Source organism: Gouania willdenowi, chromosome 24 (genome assembly GCF_900634775.1).
Source record: "Gouania willdenowi chromosome 24, fGouWil2.1, whole genome shotgun sequence".
Taxonomy (NCBI): domain Eukaryota; kingdom Metazoa; phylum Chordata; class Actinopteri; order Blenniiformes; family Gobiesocidae; genus Gouania; species Gouania willdenowi.
The window spans coordinates 13118729-13125154 of record NC_041066.1 but is presented as its reverse complement, the minus strand read 5'-3'; positions in this window follow the sequence as shown (position 1 = coordinate 13125154).

Genomic DNA, 6426 nt, shown 5'->3' with positions numbered 1-6426 from the left:
GCTTTAATGTTTAAGTTTGTGGAAATTCTCCATTTTCTGATGAGTTTTTCTTTGACTCCAACTTGGCTAAAAGCTCATTTTTCCACCCCGTAATGCAAATAGAATCATATATTTGTGTTTGCTAGCGTACAAGCACAGTTTGTATTAGCTTTCTCTGACATGTGATGACTTGGGAGTGCTTAATACAGGCCCCACAGCTTTAACAATGCATGAGTGAGGGAAAAGAGAGAGGGGACGCGCTCGCAACTCCAACTAGGTCAAACTGTCTAAGGAACAAAACAGAACAGACCTCAAGTTTGTGGAAATCATTACAGGAATACAAACTTGTCACGCGCTTGACACCCTCGACTGTTGTTGCTTGCCTAAGCTAGAGAACGGTAATGATAATAAAAAAAGAAAAAAAATAGAAAAGAAAATCTCCATTGCAAATTAGCCTTTATGGTTGTGAAGTTTCCCCCGTTTGAAATGCATATCAAAAAGCCAGCCAAAGCCACAACTTACCTTGTCGTTGACATCGGGGGACAGGAGGAAGAAAAAGCACTTTTTCTTTTTTTTTTTTTTTTTTTTTTTTTTTCCAGAGCTAGCTTGGATTGTGTACACAAGCCCCTCAAAAGAAGATAAACCAGAGGCATAGGTTCATAAAATATATATCTATTTCTTTGTCTTTCGTTAAGATCTTCAACAAATAGTGCTGATGCAAGAAGGACAAAAGAGAAGAAGGTTACGGGGTGTTTGAAAAAAAAAAAAAAAAACATGAATTGCAGCGACACCTCTACCTCTGCTTTTTGAAACACAACTAATCACTAAAAAAAAAAAAAGAAAAAAAAAAGTCATTTATACATTAAGTAGCTCCGGAGGCATTTCAGCTAGACTTGAACATGTTAGCAAGAAACACAAATGAATGTCGCCAGTTCCCTAACATGTTTAAAATGTTTTGCTTTCCACCAGACTTCCTGCGAAAACCGACAAACATCTGTGTCAACACTTAGTTTATCATTATCACGAAACACATGTGAGCGCACCCATTTCCTGGTGGTTGATTAACACCTGTCACTTGAATTTATTTGTCAGTTAAAGTCACTACTCAAGCAGCAGCAGCAGCAGCTTCTGGCATTCAGGGAAACTTCACCCCCCCCTTCACCTTGTCTGTCCATGACTGTCTGTGTGCATGTTGGTGCGACCACTTTTGTGTGCTTGTGTGTATAAGTTTGCGTGTGTGTGATTGCCGGTGCAGGAGAGAGAGGCGGGAGTGACGGGGCCCCTCCCCAAGGTCACGTCCAAGGAGAGCAGAGCCAATTACTATGCAGATCAGAACTGATGGCGTTTAAGGGGATTGCTCCGATGCAATCACATTAGCTGGCCAGAGAGGAATCTCCAGGATGACCCCAATCACAAGGGCTACAGCGCCGGGGTCAAGCAGGAAGGAGGACTGCCGCCCATGTTTTCTTTTCACAAAACACTTTTTTCCTTATCTGGCGCAGACACATGATTATCAAGGCAAACAAGGTTCCTCCATCAACCTGTGCATCCTACAAACGTGTACTTGCATATATCAAAAAATTGTAAAGAATGCATATGGACTGCAACACATACAGTGTGTGAGAGTACTGATATATCCTACTCGATTAGAACTACTGTTTCTTGATTCAAATTGTGCTCAAGTATCAGCAAGTCATACGTAGAATGCTCAAGTACAAGTAAAAAGTAGCTCAGTTATGTAGTACTTAAAGCAAACGTACACATACAGTAAACATCTCATTTATAAACTTAAAAACAGAGGTGAAAGTAACAGATTAAATGTACTCTAAGTTACTATACGTGAGTTGCTTTTATGGGTACTTGTGCTTTTTTTGAGCATATTTCTAAATCAGTCATTTTACTTGTACTTAAGTATGTTTTAGAAGAAGTAAAGGACTTCTTTACACTTCTACACCCAACCATTACTGAGTAAATTAATATTTTTTGTTTTAAAATGACCAACGGACATAGTAACACAATAAAAAAATGAAATGACCAAACAACAATAAAATCGTATTTATAGTCGTGCCATTTCTGGTCAATGTCCAGCCACTTTCTTCAGTTCAGGTTGGCGTTTCTACATATTATGTTGTTACCCGCATGGCACATTCAGCACGACACTGTTTGAGTTCATAAATCTAACTATACTTAGAGCCTGAGAATTATTATTATTATTTTTTAATTGAATTCATTGGTGTTATTTGATTCAATTTCTTTCATTTATACAGTACATGAGCTGTTTACTGTATGCAAGGCAACAGCGGCAATATTTATTAAAATAAACATGGGGGATGAAAGTAACTGGAAACTTTTACTTTCAGTACTATTTAATTGAGCTACTTATCAATTAAACTTGTGTATTTTATGTATGACTTACTTATACTTGAGTACAATTTCAATCAAGTAACAGTACTACTACTTGAGGAGGATATATAATTACACCTCTGCTTAAAAAGAAAGACAAAGTCTTGCACAGTTGGAACTTAATTTATTTTCCACAAAGGCATCTGTATGAAAAAAAAAAGGTTCATCAAAATGTACAATTATTATTATTTTTTTAAATAACAGATTAATTCATTTCAAATAAATAAATAAATAAATAAATAAATAAATAAATAAAATTAGGCTCTAAGAATAGCTAAATGTATGAACTTGAAATGCAAAATGTGCCATGTGACTTCAGTCCACGTATAGCAGCAGTAGGCTAGTTCTTCTTCTGAAGATGCTCCATTCAATGCTGTACATTACGTTTAATCTGATTGGTCGGCTATGATGTGATGCATTTGATTGTTGTCTGATCATTTCATTTTTTGTAGTTTCACAATGTTTTACTTTTTGTTTAAAATGATCAACAATTTACTCTATAACGATTTCGGTGTAGAAATGTAACGTACTTAAGTAAAAGTAAAATTGCTGGTTTAGAAATATACCATAAAAGTAATGGGTACTGTAATCTGTTACTTCCACCTCTGGTGAGTGTGAGGTAGTTTTGCCGTGACAACAGAACAATGGCTACTGTTGACCACAGTTGTCCACATACATTCACACTTTTATAAGCATCTGTTTCTCCCTGTTTCCATCTTTCTCTTCCACTCATCTTGGAGGTGATACGCCAGTCTGTGATGTGATGCGGTCTTGGAGGGCAGATTGCAATTTACTCTCCCCCAGTGGGAGAGTTGTGTGTCCAGGTTGTAAATATGCCTTTCCATCTCTCACTCTCTCTTTTCTTCTGTGTCGCAGCCTTTCTCTCCTCCGTCAGTAGTTTTCTTCACTGCCCATATGGCCGGTAATGAGACTGACTCTGATCAGGTCGCCCCCGTGTTCCTGGAAAGATCTCACTTGAGCCACTGGCCCGTAATGGAATCTGCATCTAATGCATATATAAATCACCCCTCTATCAGGACATTTTCATATGCATAATGTCTTTCAACCCCCCCCCCCCCCTTCTCCATCTTTCCCATTCCTCTTTCTCTCTCTTTCCACCCAATGAGCTTTGTATGGAGGAAAGGGGGAGATGTGGGGATTCAGAGGGTACAGAAAGAGAAAGGTGATGAGTCCCTTCTTTTTGGTGCTTTTATTTAAAAAAAAAAAAAAAAAAAAAAAAAAAAAGATCCGTCTGTAATTCTTTCCTGTCTATTGTGCTGACAGGACTGGCAGAGTGGTGAGATGATGCTGAGATTGTAGAGGATCTTCTTTAGGTGGCGGCTGGACATCTGTTCTCACTCAATAAGTGTGTATGTGCAAGTGTGGGCTTGTGTGTAAAAAAACACACAAAATGACTAAAAGAGCAGAAAAAAGACAAGATGCCAAAGGGAAAGGAAGATTAAATCATTTCAAAAAAGGTCTAACAGTTTTGTCCATTCGGAGCGTTGATGTGGACATTGGCTTGATTTGAGAAGGACCGTCTCTACTGATGGTGTAAAAAAAATCAATATTGCAATATTTTACCGCTTGATTATCGTATCGATCCAATAAATGTCATAATCGATTGTTTTTAATTATGTTTTTAATAAAGAAAAATACCATTTAACTCTGCTAATATATGCATAGCATGTAAACGCCCAGTAACTAGGTGTCAGTGAACCACATCAGACCTTGTTAAACTACCTCACTCCTCAATGCATTTTAGCTTGGAAGCTGATTGCACTTTATTTTCTAAAAACATACTCGGCACTTTAAAAAAAAAAAAAAAAAAAAGAAAAAAAGAAAAAGAAAAATTAGATAATTTAAGATCTTATCAGAATCTGTTGTAAAAGCAACAATTTTACAGTTTGATAAATAAACCACTAGTAATGGTGAAATTTTAGGTATTGATATCGCGATGTACTGTAAATCATACTGTTTCATTTCAAGATATATCATATCGCAACATGCAAATGGTAAATTGTATCCATGGGCGGAGTTTGAGATTCTTGCCAGGGGATGCAAAAGGAAAAAAATATAACTAAATATATAAACTGAGATTCGTGCCAACCACAATGTGTGTAACATAATTAAACAATAATGCAAAAATGATCAATAACATAATTGATCATTTTGACAACAAAAATGTGCGTCAATGCGTCGTTCAATGTTGTAAATTCATAATAAAATCTGGCCTGCGGCATCTTTCTGCTTCTTTTTTGGTGCAGTACCATACATGAACTGCTGGGCGCAGTATCGCTTCACCATTTACATTGTGAAGAAGAGTTGCGCAACAGAAGAAGACGAAGAACAGCAAAGAAATTCATATTTATTTTATACATTCACTATGTTCTATGGCACTTAATATGGCAAATATTTCTATATTATATACAATATATTAGGAATTATTTTGTTTCAAATTAATTTCGGAAAACTTTAATGAAAATTTTTGACCACTAGGGGGGGGGGGCAATGCTGCTCCTGCCCCTGCAAACTCCGCCTATGATTGCATCATATTGTCAGATTCATGGCAATGCACACCCCTATTCTCTCTCTCTCTCTCTCTCTCTCTCTCTCTGTCGCTCTCTCACCTTCCGTTCAGAGGCTTTGTTATGTTAAAACGGATCAATGTGGTGAATTCACATGATTCTTCATCTGCCGGTTACGAAAGATAAAAGGCGAGTGATGGGGTGTCGCGATGGTCCTCACTGTTCGCCTCTCGCTCATAACAAGCCTGTGCATTGTACCTCCACCATTTTCCTTGTGCCCCATTTGCATCTGGAAGCCCCCACTTCACCCCCCCTCCTAAAAGTTTATACGTCCTCGTTAGGGCCACGAGGTGTGAGATTAAAATGTTGGGCACACTTTCATTTCCATAAGCTTGCTGACTTGCGCATCTGTGTGTGCTTTGCGTGGTGAGATCTCGCGTATTTCTTTCGACATGTGTGCGGCACATGCGCGCGCCCGTAAAGAGGATATTACCATGCAGCAGCTATGCTAGTCAATGTTATTTATTTATTTGAGTGCCTCCTTAGTACGCGGCATTTTTTTCTCCTGTAGATGCTCTGCATCTCTTTAGATGATACAAGCTGCCATATCAGCACAGGCTAACCCATTCTTAATCACATTTGCATTTTTATTTTGAGATATTCTTCAAACGTTTGCATTATTGAGGATTTATGATGAGCTTTTCGCCTGATCCTCCATCAACTTCACTCATAAAGGAGGTTCTCCATAACTCAAAGGTTCCTGGAAGATGCTGTCCCCCTGAAGTAATTAGATAGCAGAATTCTGATATGGAAAGTTTGAATAAATCACTTTGTTTATGAGTGCTGAGGCCTTGAGAATAGGGTAGTTAAAAAAAGAGACTATTATAACCGTGTAAAGACAAAAAAAAATAAAAAAAAATTCCCAGAGTGCAGTTTTGTGACAATCTGAAGTTCATTCTAGATTCTGATCTTCAGGCCATCTATGCAAGATATCAGCAGTTTGTTACAGCTTTTAAGCACACTTTCTACCTCTTATGATAATATTGTACTCTCATATCTGGAACCAAGCATGCAAAGCAGGAAACACGCCCGTCGTATCTGATGTAGAAATCACCTGCACGCATGAGAGCATGACGACAATGTCAACAACTGTGAGAAGGACTCAAAATGTTCAAAAGTAAGAAGCACACTGGGATTCTGAGACATGACGGTTGTTGTTTAATGGAGTTGACATTACGTGTGTGCGGTGTTTGGAGACTCTTTATTGGCCTATTACTAAATGGTCTACAGACGGTACTGGCCTGCAGCCCAGTGTTGGGAACGCTGTATTATGTTACGTAGAGAAACAGGGAAACTACTATTTACTGTATATCTAATAGAAAGTTTACAATTTTCTCACTAAACAATGACTTTCCCAGCCTTATTTTGTTTTCATGTGGTTTAATTAAAAGTGACTAAACATTTTTTTTTTTTTGATAAAAAGGCCTAAACCTAAAAACCTAGATTTTTATACAAA